This window comes from Prionailurus bengalensis, chromosome B3, assembly GCF_016509475.1.
Source record: "Prionailurus bengalensis isolate Pbe53 chromosome B3, Fcat_Pben_1.1_paternal_pri, whole genome shotgun sequence".
NCBI lineage: Eukaryota > Metazoa > Chordata > Mammalia > Carnivora > Felidae > Prionailurus > Prionailurus bengalensis.
Genome location: NC_057355.1, coordinates 29,620,430 through 29,641,166, shown reverse-complemented (window position 1 = coordinate 29,641,166; position 20,737 = coordinate 29,620,430). Strand labels below are relative to the sequence as shown.

The following is a 20,737-nucleotide window of genomic DNA, read 5'->3' as shown; positions in this document are numbered from 1 at the left end:
CTTCACAGGATGCACCAGCACAGTCGGTACACACAGTACACAAATGTTGCATGAATGGCCATTTCATATATCTGAGTTTTGTTTGTTTTGTACCATAAACAACAAATCATTTTATAGTACATTTTTGCATGTTGTCTTTCAAAGAAGCTATGAACATTTTACAGGTTTTCCGGTAAAGTTTCAATTTGAATAATTGGACCATTAAGTTAAGAAACAAAACAGATGAAAGTAGGGGAAGGAAAAAGAGATGGAGGCAAACCATTAGAGACTCTTAACAATAGAAAACAAACTGAAGATTGCTGGTGGAAGGTGGGTGGGGAATGGGCTAAATGGGGATTCAGGAGTGCACTTGTGATGAGCACTGGGTATTATATGGAAGTATTGTATTGAAGCATTATACTGTACACATGAAATTAATGTTACACAATGTTATCTAACTAGAATTTAAGTTAAAACGTGATACAAAAAGAAAAAAGAAAAATTTGTGTACCGCCAGATTGTGTTGATGTTTTGAAAGAACTTCAAACCATGATTTAACATAAAAGACTCTTATTTAAGTCCTGACTGTCATTTCAGTCCTAAGAGAGTTAGGAATTAATGGCTTATGTGAAGTAACTGAGGTGGGAGAGGTTAAGTGAATTCATCCTGATCACACACAATAGTAGGGATTTTTGATATTGATTTATGCGCCTTTTTTAACTGAGTAAGACACTGAAGTGGAAAATATATCATCTTCTCCAGCATACCTGATAACATGATGTAGTTGTTATTTTTCATATATAAAGCATGTATTTTCTTAAAAAAGCAATAACAATTTCTCCTCTTCTCTGCTCTCAGAGCCCTCCTCTGATCATACTCTTGTTAGAGCATCTACCATAGAATTATGGTGAGTTGTCTGTCTTAACACAGGATCCCCTTAGTAGTGGAATTGGATGGATCCTCCCCCCCCCCCAAAAAAAATGTTTATTGAATGATTCCCTGATTGTTGTTTAATTGCCTTTGGAATTTGGATCCTTAAGGTTGTTTATATTATCACATTTTCTGAAGCACATCAGTTCTGAGTCTCTTTGTTGGTTATGAGTTGGTACTATAAGATTCCCATAAAGGGCAATCAGTGACTATCCTGGAAACCAGTAAGTGACTACTTCTATGGCCTCGATCTTGGAAATGTGCTAACATGTTTGTGTGAGAGAGAAATATGTCAGTCCACACCAGAACCTAAAATCAGAGACTTTTGTCTGATTCCAAGTTTTCCTCATTTTGTGTAAATATATATTTCTGATCTAATATTTAAGACTCTGTGACTAGTCTTTTAAAACAGAGTCTGAATCTTTAATAAAGTAGAAAATATTTTTGTAAAATAGTGTTGTCCTAGTTTGAATTTTATGTATCCTGTTTACTTAAAGCAGTGTGCCACTTTTATTAGAGTTAATAAATGATAACTACTGATAGTTACACTATTCAGTCTATTTTGAAATTGCTGTAACTGTTTAGGAAACCAATATTCAATAAGTTGTGTTTTTTAATTAGGCCATCTTGTTAACCCTATTAACCACTTTATTAAGATACAATTCACATAACATAAAATTCACCAATTTAAAGTATACAATTAACTGTTTTTTAGTATATTCACAATGTTGTGTGACCATTACCACAATCAATTTTAGAACTTGTTCATTACCCCATAAAGAAATTCCGTACTCCTTAATCATCACTCCCTAAACCTCCCATCCCCCCTAGCATTTTGTTAACATTTATACTTATGATGGAAATACTTATTTCCTACCTTGTCTTAGTATACAAATCAAAAGTTCATTCTGTATATGTGTGTGTTTCAGACATCTGTTTCTGTGTACACTCCAGGTTTTTGTATGTTATATGTTTAAATGAGCTCCAAATTTAGTAATTTGCCTAGTATCATTTTTTTCTTTTTCCTTCCAAGACTTAAACTTAAAAATTATTATATTACTTCAAGACCAACCATTGCTGTGACAGAATTAAAATCAACAATCTTTTAACTGACTTATCAGCGACCAGTGATTGTACAGTGATTAAAGAGGTATCTTTCCCAGGCGCCTGGGTGGCTCAGTCGGTTAAGCATCTGACTTCTGCTCAGGTCATGATCTTGCGTTTGTGAGTTCGAGCCCCACGTGGGGCTCTGTGCTGACAGCATGAAGCCTGGAGCCTCCTTTGGATTCTGTGTCTCCTACTCACTCTTCCCAGCTCATGCTCTGTCTCTCTCTGTCTCTCAATAATAAAATAAACGTTAAAAAAAATTAAAAAGAGGTATCTTTCCACCAAATTTAAATTGGAAGAAGTCATACAGGGTGAATCTCTCTTTCTCTCTCTCGTAGTTTGGATTATTATATGTATTCAGTGAATACTTCTTGACCTAAATGTGTTCTTTTTCTTAGATTTAGATAATTATTAGAAGATTAAAGTTAGTCACAAGGCATTGTGAATTTTTCAAATAGAAGAGCCCATGTGAATGACAAGCTACACTATACATTAAGTCTATTTTGATTAATAGAAATTTTATGTAAATCACTTGTCAGAAACACATGAAATGATTTTTTTATCTGTGTCATTTACACTAAATTCTTGCGGGCACAGAGCATTTTCTGAATTAAAATCTCTGTAGACAAGCAGTAAAATGCATAATGTGCTTATGAATAATACATTAACAACCCTATAGTCAAGATCAGTGATAAACAAATTGGTAGACTAGTGTCTAGGGACACATTAGACTATTGAGTCCATTTGATAGAGGACTTTGTAGACTTGTCTGCTATCTTTGTATCAAGTGCCATAGAAACAAATTCAATAAATTTCTTATCTAACTCAAATGATGATTTAGGTAAATCTGATGAGTCTATACAGCTTTCCTGAGGTCTTCTTTGTATATCCTTTGTGTATCCTTTATACACACTTTGTATAAGTTGTATCATTTATGTGTTCTTATAATGCCTAATTGTAACATCAGGAACACAAATGGATTACTAGGTACAGCTATGAAGGGTGGACTCCTCTTATCATTGTGATTTATTAACTAATAAAAATTACTTTTTATAGTTTGGTTAACTTAAAGCAATAAAGTCCATTTTAGAGTTCCTTTCTGATTAAAGCACTCACCAGGGAACTTCATGATCTTGCTTTCACTGAGTTTATAATCCTTACATATTCATGAATAGAAACTAATTATACCAGACTGCAATGCTACACTATAAACTCCATAAAGATATGGACATGTCTGTTTTATCTGTCCTCAGCACCTAACATAAGAGCATAATGGTCACTCAATAAATGTTTGTTGAATAAATGAATGAAAATGTTAAGTAATGGTGCCCAGTAAGACAGTACTAAAGTGCTGGTTAATTAATGTCTCAGATGGCAGCCAGTCAGGAAAATAGTTAACTACTCTCAGTATTTTTTTTTTAATTTTTTTTTCAACATTTATTTATTTTTGGGACAGAGAGAGACAGAGCATGAACAGGGGAGGGGCAGAGAGAGAGGGAGACACAGAATCGGAAACAGGCCCCAGGCTCCGAGCCATCAGCCCAGAGCCCAACGTGGGGCTCGAACTCCTGGACTGCAAGATCGTGACCTGGCTGAAGTCGGACGTTTAACCGACTGCGCCACCCAGGCGCCCCTAAAAATTAATTTTTAAAGTGCAACTTTTAATATGTAAGTAAATTTATCAGATTTAGACTTACATCTACATGTAAATATGTTCGGACCATGTAAACCATATAAAGTGTTAAGCTTGTATAAAAATTTTTAACAGTTTTGACCTGCCAGTTTACTTTGAAATAGCTATAGTTATTCCTATCAAGTTGTATTGTTCTTTAGGGAAAAAAGGGGGGAAGGAGGTAGCACCTGGATGGCTCTGTCAGTTGAGTGTCAGACTTCAGCTCAGGTCATGATCTCGCAGTTCATGGGTTCGAGCCCCATATTGGGCTCTCTGCTATTAGCACAGAGACCGCTTAGGATCCTCTGTCCCCCTCCCTCTCTCTGACCCTCCCCTATTTGTGCTCTCTTATGGAACATAAACATTTTTTTTTAAAGTAACATAAATGCATGTCTGCTGCAGTCTCCTGACTGCTAGGCAGTACCACTCACAGGCCATCTGAAATATGAGAACTTTATTTCCTGGAAGATGAGAGAAAAGGTGACTTGTCAGAAATAGGTGTGCTTAATGAGGTGTGCATTCTGAGAAGACAGCATCGTGTCTCGTGTCTGTGGGTAGGCAGCTAACAGTTTTCAAAGCTTAAATATGCACTGTTTCTGAGCTTATGATACAGGGTAGAGCTTGGAAAACATAAGCACGAGAACATACAGAAAATCATTCTTAGAGTCTAGCCTCCTCTTTGAACTGTTCTTTGTTCAAACAGCTCCACTCTCTGAGCTTTGGTACAGGTTTTAGTGGCCTGTGATGTAGACCCTGATGCTGTGTTAAGAGGTGCCAAACCAATATCCATAAAACCTTTAGAAAACATGGAATCCTTATTAGTTCAAAATAAGGGGAAGGAAAAGCACGCTTTTTTGTTCAGAGTGTATGGCAACCAATATATGATATCTGTTGGAAGAAAAATGCCTTTCCTAGAAAAAGCACCATATGTTCCATTTCTTCCCCCTCCTCCATATTTTACTTCTTTATCTTTCGCATGGAATTAACATTATTGAACAGTAAAGGCTAGTTAATGACAACTCAGTAAAATTTTCAGTCCTATATACAAATACCCAATTTGAGGTACTGTTGAAGTCACCAAGGTTATATATTCAAAAGTTAAAATGGTTTTTAAAAGTGTTTTTTCACTTGGCATTATGAGAAAGGAGCCACAAGAGCTCTTCCTGTCCTGCTTTGCATGAGCCCCGGATCCTGTGACTGCCACATACTCATTTAGCACTTAGACATTATTTTGGAAAATCATCAGATTTTTTTTATGCCTACTTTACCCAGTTAGATTCTAAGCTTTTTGTGGAGGAGACTATGATTCTGTACCAGACCAGGTAGTATCCTTTATGCCTTCTATGTAAAAGATGATTGGTAAATTGGCTCTTCTTTCTCCTCACATCTAATCAGTAGCCAAACCTGTTGCTTTTACTTGTAAATATAGCTTCTAGCCAGCCAGCCTATCTCTCTATTTGAATTGTCACTGATGGTGTTGGGTCCCTACTTATTTCTAAACTGGAATATAATCTCCTATTTGAGTTCTTTGCTCTTTGTCTTAACCCTTTCCACTGTATCCTTATAGCTTCCAAAAGTGAAAATTTAGGTGTGTCACCCTCTCCTTTAAACCTTTTCATGTCTCTCTGTTGCTTTAGAATAAGATCCAGACTCTATATTTTTGCATACAAGAGCCCCTGCAAAATATGTTCTCTTTCTACCCCTCTGGCATCATGTCTCGACATCCCCCACACACACATCTTACACTCTAACCATTGTAAATGGGTTATAGTCCCTTGAATGAGCCCTGCACCGTCTTATCCCCATGCGTCTCATCCCCTCAAACACCTAATTCTCCCACCCAACCCTTTTGCTTCTCACAACCCTTACACCACCCCCACCCCAACACATACATATCCACCCTTACCACAAATACTTTTACCTGGATGGCTTCGTGTCTTTTGAGACTCAACTCTGGTGTCCCCTCCTCCAGAAAGTATTTCCTGTCATTCCCCTGATCTTCATCCAACCAGGTTAGGTGTACTCCGTACCTATGTATACATAGGACTTATCACACTACGTGCACTGATCTGTTTTCAAATCTGTCTTTCTTAGTAGAATATGAGGTCTTTGAGGGCAGGTCCTGATCCTCTGTGCTTCTGTAGTTCTACCACTTACCAAGCACCAGGTACATAGCTGGCAGACGATAAATGTTCAAAGAAATTCAGTGGGGTTTTTTTGCTTTTGTTTTTGTTTTTTCATTTTTTTTTTTTTCGGTTTGTCTTCAGTCTATTTCTTGCCTAAAGCCAAGCAAATGCCTCAGTATTCACAACAGATGTTTGTCTGGGCCAAATAGCTTACTTTACAGAAACAGCCAACTTGGCAGATTTGGTGATACCAAGAAAGAGTTAGTTCTGGGAATACATCACAGTCTATTCAAAGGAAAAATTGATACTATCTTGAAGTGTTGCAGTACTAGCAGTGACTCGTCATTTTATCGACATATCCCAAGTTTGTTATACTTATGTCAAGGACCAGAGGAGACTAGAAAATAGATTTCTATCTCAGAAAAAGCTAATAATTTATATTGTTTACTTATTTAATACAGAATCCAAAGTACAGATACCAGTTATTTTTAGATTTGGTCATCTAAGGTACCAACAACAGTTCCTTATGTATTCTAGGTACTGATCATTTGTTTGATATATCAGCCTTGTTCATATATGAACCCGAGCCAATGAGTTGTAAAATATACTATAAAAATCTAGTGAGATTACAGAGTATTTAACACTTGCCAAACTACCCAAAATGGCTATATTCTATGGCACATATTGGACTCATCTAATACGTCTAACTTTCATAAGGAAATTAGATAATTTTCAAATTCCTTCTTATATTTTGTAATTCCTTTCTGTCTCTTACCATTTATTTTGAACTACTTGAATAATGGCCCTTTTTCAAAGCTTCAGTAGTCTCTCTCAAGAACAATATAGAGCCAACTCAAATCTAGAAGTTTAAGGTTAATTGTGTCTGTAGTGCTATCATCCTGTCTAGGGAAACTTCTCAACACTAACTCTATGTCATTCATTACACTCACCTTGCAGACATTTTAGTTCGGTGAACCAATTTTATTTTTCAGTGCATGCTGTGCAGAGAGTAGTAGTGTGATGTTTAAAGCTCAGATTCTAAAGTCTGACATATCTGGATTTGATTCCTGGATCAGCTCTTACTGGTTAAATAATCTTAAACAAGTTACGCTTCTTCCTGAGCTTTAGTTTCCTCATGCAAATGGAATGGTAACTGTATCAACCTCATGCTGCCCCGTTGTGAATATTCTGAGACACTGCTTGCAAGGCACTTGGAGTGTCTGGTGCATATGCACGTGTGCTCAGCAAGTGTTGGTGATTCTTTTTAATGTGCCTAGCACATAGGAAATAGCGGTAATGAAGACAGATATAGACCCTGCCCTTCTCCGTACCTATGTATACATAGGACTTATCACACTTAATTGCCCTTCTAGACAATTAAACAATTAATTACAATTAAGAGCAATGAGTGTTTGAAGAAATGATTGAGAAAATACAGAATTGTTTGTGGATGTAGTAGGAAGACTGAATACAACCTAGAAGTCAGAGAAGGCCTGTTTGAGGAAATAACCTTGAAGCTGTGACTGACAGGGCAAGAAGGTAGACTCTGAAACAGAGATATTTATGAGAGAAATCATACTTCAGTGCAATTTTGAGATGTCACAAAGATCCCAGGATATGTCCCCTTAAGAAGCCTCAGGTTAGGAACTAGTATTTATTTGATGACAGCATGGTAGGTACTTAGCAAGATAAAGGAGGGCAGTATAAAGAAGATGATGATGATCACTAACATTTATGAGAATCAGCTTATTTAATCCTCTCAACAACCATTTGGAGTGGAATTACGTGGCCCAACTTACGAATAAGAATGCTGAGGCATCAAGAGGATAAGTACCTTGGCAGATGTTACGCAGCTAATAAGTGTGAAAAGATTGGGATTCAAACCATGGCAGAATTATTCCAGAGGCCATGTTAATGGTTCCTAAACAGTGACTAAGAAATGGTTTGTGCCCATAGGAGCTCAGTCTAGAGGACAATAATTCTTCTGGCTACAGCTACTATAGCAAGAACTGTTTTGCAGTCTTTTCTATCATAAAATTAGCAAATGGTCCTTCTATCTGATTCCTCCCCATACAGTACATCATTTCTGCAGATCTTTCTCAGATCCCTAGCTCTCCCCACCCTGCTAAAGAGGTCTAGCATCATGTACCATTTATGTTCACACGTGAATTTCTTCAGAGGGACAGATTCTTTTTAGGGTCTTTACATTTATTTTCCATATGATAACTTTACTTATCATATTGGGAGGATATAGACTTTCATGCTGACTTAAAACCAAAACCAATTTCAGACTTCAGACTAAAGGCTTTGTGTAAATACAAACTTTTTAAAAATGTTTTATTTATTTTTGAGAGAAAGAGAGAGATAGCGCGAGCAGGGGAGAGGGAGAGAGAGAGGGAGACACGGAATCTGAAGACAGGCTCCAGGCTCTGAGCTGTCAGCACAGAGCCCAACGTGGGGCTCAAACCCACGAACCATGAGATCATGACCTGAGACGAAGTCGGACCCCCAACTGACTGAGCCACCCAGGCGCCCCATGTGTAAATATAAATTGATCATCAAACTTTTCTTCAAATGAATTTGAGTATTCCTTGTAAAGAAAAAGGGATTTATATTTGCCTTTTCATAAAGCAAAAAAAATGGTCTGGTGTTCTACAGACTTAATGACTCCTCTGGGTTTTGTTTGCCTTGAAAAAGCAGACTTTTAAACATTTCAGTTCACCTTTAGTAAAGGTCTTATCTTATTCTCATAGCTAAAAGCAGTAGCACAGAGCAGTTCTCACGTTAGAATTCAGTGGGGCAGCATTAACTCTTCAGTAAACATTTGATCATGTTTGCTTTAGGAAAATTAGGAAGAAAGACCAGATATTCTGAAAAAGCCTTCACACTGTTCTCCGCATAAAAAGGTGTTGTTTGCAACATTATAATGGAGAACAGAAGCTCTGCATTATTAGGCAGTTTTCATCCATGACCAAAGAATAGTTAACATGATCATCTTGAAGTCCAGAATCTGAAGGACTATTTATTTTTGCCTTCTTCCTTGCCACATTTTGTATCAGTCTCATAAGTAACAGATTTCGCACTGTTTTTGTCTTCTCTATTTTATCTATATCCCTTTTAGATGCTAGAGAACAAGGCCTAAACCAGAGTGCTGGCTCCAGATAATCCATCTGCAAAAACATTGCCCATCACTAGCCATTTCCCTCTTCTATTTCCCCTGGACTGAATAAAGCAGGCCTTAGCAGCATCATTTCTGAAATTAGTTGTACTCAACTTTCCTAGTACCCAATCACAAGGCTTTTTAACTTAGTTGCTTCTGGGAAAAAAATAAAATTAAAACTAAATAATATATAACATAACATAACATAACATAACATAACATAACATAACATAACATAATATAATATATAAATGAAACAAAATAAAATAAAATAAAACTTGGGATAAATATCCTGTCGTGGGTACAAGTGGAGAAATCATACTTAAAAGACTTTGAAACAGTATCTGTGCTGAAGTTAGAAGCAAAGCCGACAGAGATTTCACTGACATTCAGGAAGGAAAGGATTTTGAAAGACTGCCCCGGCTGAGAAAGTATTGAAGGCCATTTGGGACTGGAGCTGCAGAGGGAGCTCATCTTGGGCCACCTGGAGCCTTTTTTAACCCTGGTCCCACATTGCCTCCCTCCTCAGTCAAGGCCTGCTTTCCTCCTGCTGTGTGCACATTTCTTCCTGTTTCCTGACAGTCTCAAGACCTGCACCACCAGTTAAAAGAACTACTCGTATTTCAGTCCCTTAGAATCTAGTTAGGTCTCATTTCCTTTTTTATTTACTTGTGATGGTCAAACTTGGCATTCTTTTACATTCTCTGAGTCTGGATTATTTCAAGAATTTTTTTTTTAAGCTGCTAGCGAATTCTTATTAGTTTTGATAAATGTAGAATGGTTGTGTAAGATTTTAACATGAGGGAAAGCTAGATTAAGGCATACAGGAACTTTACTGCCCTTGAAACTTTTCAATATATCCAAAATAATTTCAAAATCAAATTTTCTTTAAAATTTTCAAAATTTAATTTTCTTTTTTTAAAAGTCTCAGAATTTAAAAAACTCGGATATTTAGTGATAAGTATGCCAAAAGCCGAACACATTTTTATTTTAGCATGCTAAATTTTCTTTCTGTAGATCCATCATACCCTCCGAAGTCAGATAAACCTAGACTCAATCCCCAGCTCTGCCGATCACTAACAGTAAAAAATTAAATGATTCATCTAAGGCTTTTTTTTTTTTAAATCAGTATAATGAACAATGATTCCTACCTCATAAGGTTGTTGTGAGAGCTTGTGTAACAACCCAGGGCCCGCCACATGGTTAGCCCTTGAATTGTCACTTTCCGCCCTACTGTTTTTTGAGAAAAGTAAAGTTTGGATTCCTATTCTTTCCTTAAGTTTGTTTTCACTTTTTAAAGTTGCCCTCCCCCTCCCTCTTTCTTCTGTGTCCCTCCTTAAAGACATAAAAGAGTCCTGGTCACTACTTTACTCGAGTATGGGGCAAAATAAACGAAGGCCAACGTGAGTAGGGCAGTACATAAGCATCATATCTCGGGCCTCTCCTCTCCGGGCTTGCCTCCTTCAGAGCAGGGCCTACCTTCGCTTGCCTTACCTTGTCAGCCCAGGCAAGGACTAGTGCCTCTTCCACAATTTCTAGCTTACTTGCACCCTTACCTTGACTTTCCCAGCCGTATGGGTATTTCTACACCTTTTCTTTCTCATTGTGGATTGATGAATTTTCTCTCTCCTCTTAAGACAATTTCTGATGTTAGAACCCTAGAAACTAGAATGTGCCTTTATTTTTTTGATTCAGCAGCCATTTACTGAATACCAGTTGTTTAAAATGTTTTTTAATTGAAGTATAATTAGCATACGGTGTTATATTCATTTAATATAATGATTTACACTTCTATATATTACTCAGTGTTCATCAAGATAAATGAATTCTTGGGGTGCCTGGGCGGCTCAGTTGGTTAAGCATTGGCCCTTTGGTTTCAGCTCAGGTCATGATCTCAGGAGATCCAGCCACATGTCAGGGCTCCCTGCTACATGTGGAGCCTGCTTAAAAATTTCTCTCCTTCTCCCCTCTCCCCCTCCCCTGCTTATGCATGTGCACACACTCTCTCAAAATAAATAAATAAACAAACAAACAAACAAACTCTTAATCCTCTTTCTATTTCATCCATTTCTGCACCTACCTCCCTCTGGCAACCACCAGTTCTCTGTATTTAAGAGTATGGTTTGTTTGGTTTTTTTGTTTGTCACTTTTTAAAATTTCTTTTGATTCTTAAATTCCACATATGAGTGAAATCATATGGTATTTGTCTCTGTTTGACCTATTTCACTAGCATTATACCCTCTAGGTCCATTCTTTTTACGAATGGCAAGATCTCATTCTTTTCTATGGCTGAGTAGTCTGAATACCTACTTTTTTTGCTAGATTCTATAGAAGCATAATTCCAGCTGTCCCAAGAGCTCACAGTCTGCTTTGTGATTAAGTAGAAAATCATATGATCTAGTTTATAATTAAGTAATAGAAAAGTGTCATGAACTATAAATGTCATGATGGAGAGAGAACAGAGTGATGTAAAAACACTCTCCTTTTCCTTGCCATCCAGGTGGAGAAGAACCTTTGAGCTCTAAGGTCCTGCTCCCTGGGTGCTGCTAGACCCAAAGGAGTTTGTCCATGTTACTCACTTTTGTCCCTATCATTTTCCTGCCCAAAAGAGATTCTCATTGGTTTGATGGTCCTAAGTTGTTTTACCTCTAAGCTTTAAAATTTCCAGGACATTTAAGATGCAAGAACGGAGGGGAAGGAACTGCTGTGTTAAGACTCTTCAAGTTCTGTTGTAAACTAGCAGGTAGCCTCAAAGTTGGGAGAGGTGAGAGAAATAAAGCAGTCGTTCAAGGAACCTCATTTGTAGGTGCTTGACTTTGGGTTTTTTTGTCTTTATTTGATAGTGTGAGAACTCATAAAACTGTTCCAACAGATACCCATTGTGTCCTGAAGAACTAGTCACAGGGACCATTTCCTTTGTGGGAGTACAGCTCTCCATCCATCCCCTCACTGCGGCATCCCCTCACTGCACTGCATTTATCTATATGAAATCTCTGTCTCACCAGCTCTCTGAGTGCTGCACCTGGCCAGTGCCTGCCACTTGACATCCTGGCAGCACTGAGGATGAGGGAGATCAAAAATAACTTTATTGTGAGTTTTGTTGGATTGCAGTGATAAACTTTATACACTGATCTTCGGTCATCTGTCTCATAACAGCTTAAAGGGAAGGAGCAGGGTGTCTTGTGTCCCGCACCACCCCCTCTCACTCACCCTGCCCTCATCTCACTTAGTCCAGACAGGTCAAAAATGGCACAGTTCAGCTCCCTTAGGGAGAGCCTTCCAAAGGATCCAAGTTCTGATTAGCATTACAAAGGAATTGTTTCTCTCATCTTGAGAAAGCTTTTCCAGCCTCCCCCAGCCTCACTTACCTTATTACCTAAGCCTTCAAACTGTAGATTATGACTCTTTTGGGCACAACATTTACATAAGTTTCTAATTTCCTTGTGATATTCTCAACCCCAGACCTTGAGTTCTTTCAAATGTGAGTGTACAGCTGAAAGGCTGAGCCTAGACGTTTATGTAGATGATGGGAATATGAGGAAGCCAACATTAGAAGGCTTAGAAGGGAAAAATCCTGTCAGCTCATCATGCTCCCTTTAAACTAACACGAACAGGTGAGGATAGCAGAGGAATGAAGATGATGTCCTTTAAGTGTTAGGTTAGTTTTCCATATGGGAAAAATAACCATAAAAAAATTTACTCTGGAATCTTCTCATCTCTGTAAATTGGTCTACCGAGTTCTAAATTTATGGACTTGCCAAAACCTACTTGTATTATCTCTAAACAGGTCTTAAGGTACCACCAGATGCTCAGAACAAATCTAGCCTATCCTACTAATGAACAGGCAAACAGTTTTCCCCATCTGCCACCTCTGTCTAAAAGGCTAGGAAGGCCTTCCTCCCTGATCACAAAGAACATAATTACCGTCTATAGAGAAGTCAAGTACAAAGGCCACCAGCCTTTGTAGGCCACCAAAGATTAACAGCTGCCTCTCCTTTGATTGGGAGAGGCAATAACAGTTACTCTAGTTAATAATTGAATGGATTCCCGGGCCATGTAATTCAGATTGAAGCTGTCATTTTTTTGCTGGCCTTCAGCTAAGCTGGGTTATTAGAATGGAGCCACTAATCCTATTAGTCAGTTGTCAGTCTCAGAGTGGGAGAGAGCAGAGGAAGGCAGAGCTATTAAGGTGTTATGTCAGGTACATAAGTAAAGCCACACATTTCATCTTTTAGAGGTATTTTTTTCCTCACTCAAATCAGAAAGATAGAGCTCCTTATGAGTGTTCCACTTTCACATGTCTGAATGCAGAGTGTTTGGAAAAGGGGTAAAAGGGAAAAGGAAAGGTACCTAGTTCATCTTTCTAGATATTTTTAGTCACTAAACAAAGTTTGCTTGGTGCCTACTATGTGTGTAGCCTGTGCTTGACCCTGATTGAGAATGCAGAGACAGGAGAGCTAGGCTTTATAGCCTAGTACGTGAACACAAATAATACAGGAATAATATAAGGGATATATAATATAGGGGATAATATAGAAAGTGATAAGGGCCCCAAGAGAAATGCAGTTAAATACGGAGACCTTTGACTTTAGTTGAAGGTATCAGAAAGGCTTCATGAAAACTATTTGATGTGGGTCTTAAAGGAATGAGGGAGCATTTGAACATTATAGGGTGAGAACGTGGCAATTTAGGTGGAGAGAATAATTATGGTTAAGCATTTTTAGGATACTAGCTTTTTTCTAGACACTAACAGGGATAGGAACAAGTATAAGATGATGTATTTGAGAAGCATCCATTCCCATCGTGGCATTAAGATATCCAGGAGCATAAAGAGCACCGAGTATAGGAAGTACCAGGTGATTAGCGCAAGCAGTTAGTGTGGTGGGCACAGAGAGGAAGGTGAAAAATGGGAGGCCCTTTGAGTCTGTGGATTGTTGTGTGAATGTGACTTCCATTTTTTATTTGCATATAGAGCTTTTAATGCCACGTGCCAAGTCCAGATACAAAGCCACATGCTTAAGGAGGTGGATTTTCTCCTTTACTTGAACATTTGGGTGCTCGTCGAGCCAACTTGATTTTCCTTTTTCTGTCCTCCTGAGGTGAAAATGTCATGGGATATGATAGGACTATTTTACCCGTTTTTCTGCATAGAGAGGGGGAGAGCTGTTTGTTTGCACTGTGTTCAGGAACGGAATCCAGAAGGCGGCATTCGTTCTTTCTTATGGGCCTCTGTATTGTGTGTTAACCTCTGATACCTCACAGAACATTTTTGCTCTCTGAGAGAAATCTTTTCATTTGTTCATCCTTTTGTTCAGTCACTCATCCATCAGGTGTTCACCATTCCTGTTCTGTGCCAGAACTGGGGCTGCAAAGATGAGTCAGCTTAAGGAGCTTCCGACCGAATGAGGGCCTGAGGTAGGGCAGAGATGATGGGAGGAATAGAAGTTGATATAGGAGATGAAGAAGTTAGGAAGATACTAAACAGGTTGCCATCTGGCCATCTTCTGTGGAAGAGGATCCACCTCTGAATTCTGAATTTCCATTGCAAAAGTAACCAGAAACCTCCATGACTCCAGAGGGAGGTTTGTGAGTTTTTTTATTTCACAGTTGGTCTTGCCTTTTGGTTTATTTCCTTGAAAAGCTGCAAATGACAAATTAAAGCTTCAGTTTTCAATAATACATTAGGAAAAATTTGGCTTTAAATGGCCTTTATCTTCCTGAAATTGGCTTATTTTTTCCTGTTTAATGTCTAACTAGAGCTTATATCTTCAGTTTTTAAGAGGTCACATCCATGTTGTTGGCACTGCATAAAAGGCTTTGAGTTTTGTTTTGTTTTTAAAGCATATATGTATACATTAAAATGGTCTGCTTTTACTCAGTCCTTTTCGCCTCCACCTCTGCAATGTTGATCCGGTTCTCTCCCATTGTGGAGAGGTCTACAAGAATAGCATTGGTGCTGCTTCATTTCCCTGTGGACAGATTGCATCAATTGGTGCATCTGCTTGGCCTGAGGTAAAATATACTTTGTTTTTCAATTAAGAGATATATATAAAGGCTTTACACAGAAATGGATGGATCTTCCTTGTTGGCTATTAAGGAGGCTCAAGGTGAATATGTCATTCTGTCTTGAAAAACTGAATTTTATTCCTTGGTCATGAAGCTCACTTTCAGGAACAAACTGTTCTACAAGGCACACACAGTAACAGGAGTGGAGGATTTTATCCTGTGATCATACCAGAGAAGTTATTGACTATCTGTGTTTTCACAGTCAAAATCATGTGCAGGTATCCTTTTCAGCCTTCTTTCTCAGAACCATCATTCACAACCATTGGTTGAGCACATACTGAGTGCCATCCCCTCTGCTAAGTGTTGGGAATGTGATGAAACAGACATGGCCCCTAAACTCAGGAAGCTCTGAGTTTAGTGGGGATACAAAGATAAAATGCTGGAGAATCATCTCCTCTGGGGAGGAGGAACAGTATTTGCAGAAGCACAGAGGCGTGAAAGAATGAGGACCATATGGGGAATTTGGTTGAGGGAGAGGCAGGAACATGGCAGGGAAGAAGGCTGTTAATGGGGCATCAGATTCTGAAGACCTGTGCTAAGGAATTTGAGCCTCCCGCAGACATTGAGGATGAAGTCACTCAAGTGTTTTAAGCAGAGTGACATGATTACATTTACTCTTGAGAATATTATCCTCATTGCATGTATAGGCATCCAGAAAAGGACTACTCAAAAGGGAGTTCACAGTCCAGTGCTGGGCCACTGTTACTAGAACAGGGTGAGATAAATACACAAATCCAGAGTAAGTTTTAGCAAACTGGCAGAGTAATTTTATGTCTGTTGTATCTAATATTTTTTAATGTGGTCTCCACTTTTGTGCATCTTTTTTTTTTTTCATTTGTTCAGTTTTTCATTTGTATTGCATTTCACAAAAGTATTGGTCTACAATGGAGTAGAAATCGAAGGAAGGAAGGAAGGGCAAAGAAAGAAAAAGGAAAGGAAAGGAGTAGAAAATGAAGGAAACCCTGATTTTTATCTTAGAGTATTTAGAAAGCACAGCTCTAGAGAATAGGCTGGTGTGGGGTGAGCCTAGATCCAAAGATTCCAATTAGGTACTGATTGCTGCAGTACCTCAAGCAAGAGACCATGAAAGCCTGAACTGACGTGGTAGATGTAGGCAAGAGTTAAGAGCTACAACAGGACTGGAGGAATCAGAACTTGGATTCTGAATCAGTGTGAAAGCTGAGGAAGAGGGAAAAGTCTAGAAGGACAAGTGTTCTTTTAAGAGTCTGCTGAAAGTTGGACCCTTGCCCTATGCGTTTTTTTTAGCTTTTCCATCCCTGGTTCACAGAGATGTTCCATTTATTTTTTAATGTGGTTCTGCCTTTTCAATATTATCACATATTATGGGGACACCTGGGTGGCTCAGTTGGTTAAATGCCAGACTTCGGCTCAGGTCATGACCTCACGGTTTGTGGGTTCAAGCCCCGCGTTGGGTTCTGTGCTGACAACTCAGAGTCTGGAAGCCTGCTACAGATTCTGTGTCTCCCTCTCTCTCTCTTCCCCTTGACATGTGCGTGCTCGCTCTCTCTCTCTCTCAAAAATAAATAAACATTAAATATTATCACATATTTTATCTATAATTCCTACTTCTTTCGAGTATAAGAAGAAAGGAGGTATATATATGTGTTTATATCCCTGTACTGACTAAGAGTTCCTCTGCTGTATTCCTTATGCTTTAGATGCTTCTGGTACCAGATACAGTAGAAACATTTGCTAATGGGATAACCATTCACTACCAAATTAAATCCAGAAAATATTCATGTATATCATATGATCTCATTTATATGAAATTCTACAAGAGACAAAATTAACCTGTATTTTGTTTCTTTTTACCTTATGATCCCCTTCACCCATCCCATTTCTTCCACCCCCTATCCTCTGCCTCTAACAACCACTAATCTGTTCTCTGTGTCAGTGAGCTTTTTTTTTTTTTAATTCTACATGTTTTTCTCTACCTGACTTATTTCACTTAGGATAATGCCCTCAAGGTTTATCCATGTTTTCACAAATGACAAAATTTCATCCCTTTCATGGCTGAGTAATATTCCATTTTATTTATATACCACATCTTCTGTAAACATTTTATTTATCATTGGACATTTATCTTGCTTCCATATCTTGGCTATTGTAAATAATGCTGTGTGAACGTCGGGTACATATATTTTTCAAATTAGCATTTTCATTTGCTTCAGCTAAATACTCAGAAGTGGAATTTCTGGATCATATGGTACTTGTACTTTTAATTTTTTGAGGAACCTACATACAGTTTTCCATAGTGGCTGCACCAATTTATATTCCCACCAGTAGTACACAAGGGTTCCCTTTTCTCCATATCCTCACCAACACTAATTCTTTCTTTTTCTTCTCTTTTTCTTTCTCTCTTTTTCTTTCTTTCCTTTTCTTTCTTTCTTTCTTTCTTTCTTTCTGATAATACCATTCTAACAGGTGTGAGGTAATATCCTACTGAGATTTTCATTTGTATTTCCCTAATGATTAATGGTGTTAAACATCTTTTCATATACCTGTTGGTTATCTATGTGTCTTCTTTGGAAAAAATGTATATTCAGACCTTCTGGCCATTTTTTTAATTGGATTGTTTGTGTTTTTTACTATTGAGTTGTTTGAGTTCTTTATGTATTTTACCAGAAATATGATTTGCAAATATTTTCTCCCATTCAGTAGATAGCCTTTTCATTTTGTGGATGGTTTCCTTTGCTACATAGAAACCTTTTAGTGTGATGTAGGCCCACTTATTTATTTTTGCTTTTGCTTTTGGTGTTTAAATCTATGGGACTATAAATCAAATCTGTGGTTGCTTCATGGAGTGGGGGGATTGACTATAAAAGTGGTATGAGGGAGCTTTCTAAGGTGATGGAAGCGTTTGAGTCTTGATATGGATTTCTCAAATTTATTTGAATGGTATACTTAAGATCTGAGCCTTTTAACCAATTGCAAAGTATTCCTCAATTTAAAAAAATACCCAGTAAACATAAGGTGTTCAATCCAACTGATTATCCAGGAAAGGCCAATAAAAAACCTCAATGAGGGGCACCTGGGTGGCTTAGTCATTTGAACGTCCAACTTTGGCTCAGGTCATGATCTCGCAGTTCGTGAGTTCGAGCCCCATGTCGGGCTCTGTGCTGACAGCTCAGAGCCTGGAACCTGCTTCGGATTCTGTGTCTCCCTCTCTCTGCCCCTTCTCCGCTCATGTTCTGTCTCTCTCTGTCTCTCAAAAATGAATAAACCGTAAAAATTTTTTTTTTAATTTAAAAAAACAACCCTCAATGAAATGCCATTATGCATTCATAAGAATGACTAAAGTTTTAAAAAAATGATAAAATCAATTTTGGTGTGAATGTAGAATAGCTGAAATTATCACTGTACTTCATCGTGTACACAAATACTTTAGAAAGCTGTTTGGCCATAGCTAATAAAATTGAACCTATGTATACTCTATGATGCAGGAATTCCACTCATATACCCAACATAACTGCATGTCACAGTTGCACAAATACATGTACAAAAATGTTTAAAGCAGCATTGTCCAGAGTTTGAAAGTGGAAACAACCCAGAGCACATTGCTGGCTCAGACCTTGGGACACTCAGTTAAGCATCTGACTTCAATCTAATTCATGATCTCACCGATCCCAAGTTCAAGCCCCTTGTCAGGCTCTCTGGTGAGAGCTCAGAGCCTGGAGCCTGTTTCAGATTCTGTGTGTCCCTCTCTCTCTCTGCCTCTCCCCTGGTCATATTGTGTCTCTCTCAAAAATAAATAAACAAAAAAAAAATTGAGGGGCGCCTGGGTGGCTCAGTTGGTTAATCTTCTGACTTCAACTCAGTTCATGATTTCACAGTTCATGGGTTCAAGCCCCGCATCGGGCTCTGTGCTGATAGCTCAGAGCCTGGAGCCTGATTCAGATTCAGTGTCTCCCTCTCTCTCAAAAATAAATAAACATTGGGATGCCTGGGTGGCTCAGTCAGTTAAGCGTCCGACTTCGACTCAGGTCGTGATCTCCCGGTTTGTGAGTTTGTGAGTTCGAGCCCCGGGTCGGGCTGTGTGCTGATAGCTCAGAGCCTGCTTTGGATTCTGTGTCTCCGTCTCTCTTTGCCCCTCCCCCGTTTGTGCTCTGTCTATCAAAAATAAATACAAAATGTTTTTTAAAATTTTTTTAAATAAATAAACATTAAAAAAAAAACAACCCAGATGTCAGTCAGCAGTGAAACATTTAAATAAGTTGAGTAAGATAATAAGATAATGGTTATCTTCACCCTGTAATGTTAAAAGTGAAAGTAATGTGGAAGGGATGAAAAAAGATGCTAGAATAAAGTAAATTTTTCCAAAAAAAAAAAAGTTGATGTATATAATCAGACAAGGGAATATTATATTCCAACAAGGGAAATGAATGAAACACAGGTATAGGCAGCAATATGGATGAATTTAGAAAAAAAATTTTGAGCAAGAAAAGAATATGTAGATTCTGTAGAATATGTAGAGTATGATTACGTTTTTATAGAACTCAAAAGAAGACAAAGGTAATCTATGATTTTAAAAATCAGGATCGCTTTTACATTTGGGGAAGAAGAAGAGAGAGTGAATGAGATGGGCATCGGGAATATTATGGCATGTTATAAAACTATTTTTTTATTTTTTATTTTGGAGTTGTTACAGGGTATGTACAGGGCGTTGTGTTTGTTATTTTTTTAATTTTTATTTATATTATTGCTTTTTCATTTTGGATTTGGTATAGGATATGTTCAATTTGCCATAACTCTTCCAGCTATACAGTTATGATTAGTGAAGTTTTCTTTGTGTTGTGTGCTAATACAAAATTTATTATTATTTTCTAATCATATTGACATCCTAGCCTATGAAGAAAGAATGGTAACAGCATGATGGTTTCAAATTACTGAATACACCTGGGTTTTTCAGTTTTTTTGATGGTTAGTTTTATTGCAAAGAAACATTTTTTCCCATTAAAAACAAAAATTCTTTATTTTCTATCCTAAAAGTATGATTTCTTGTCTAGGATTCACAATAAACTTATTATAGTGTCAAACTGTATTTTGTGCACATAGCGATTAAATGACTAAGGCACTGTACTACCAAAGTCTAGTCAGAAGTCAATAGTCCACATCAAGCAGAGCATTGTGCTTAGAACATCAGAAGAATCAGACAAACATGTTTGACACATCTTGTGTATAACTCCTGTCTCTCCCTGATGCACCCTCTTATCCGCCCCAAAATACTTAAGTATTTCAAAGATATTTCAAGGCTTGATGAACTATAGCATGCTCTTAGAAGAAACATAAAGGTAGTGGTATAATAGCAGATTGCGGTGATCGTTTGTATGCATAGAAACTAATACAGTGTACCATAGAATTGCTCTTGCCTGTCCCCATGCCAGAGAAATGCAAAGAGCTCAGAGATGTTCCTTTCACAAGACTTGTAAACAATTCAGAAATTGTAAAGAAATAATCATCGGTTGAGTTCTATAATGCTGACTTAAGATTCTCCCTAAAATAGCTGAAATGGTGAAAAAAATATATGGAGATGGTTAGGTATGAGATTATCTTGTATTGCCAAGGAAAAAAGTAATACGAGAGGAAATCTTTGTGACAGTTAGTTTGTCTTGTTAGGTGGTAATTAGCATTACAAGATGATCTGCTTTTTAAAATTATTGCTAAAATATTCTGTGT

At 37.9% G+C, this 20,737-nt stretch overlaps 1 protein-coding gene across 3 annotated transcripts in view; it reads left to right on the top strand.

Annotated features, from left to right (window-relative positions):
* The window catches only part of SCAPER (S-phase cyclin A associated protein in the ER), a 535,605-nt gene that overhangs the window by 345,248 nt on the left and 169,620 nt on the right, over positions 1–20,737 (top strand). The window lies entirely within an intron of this gene.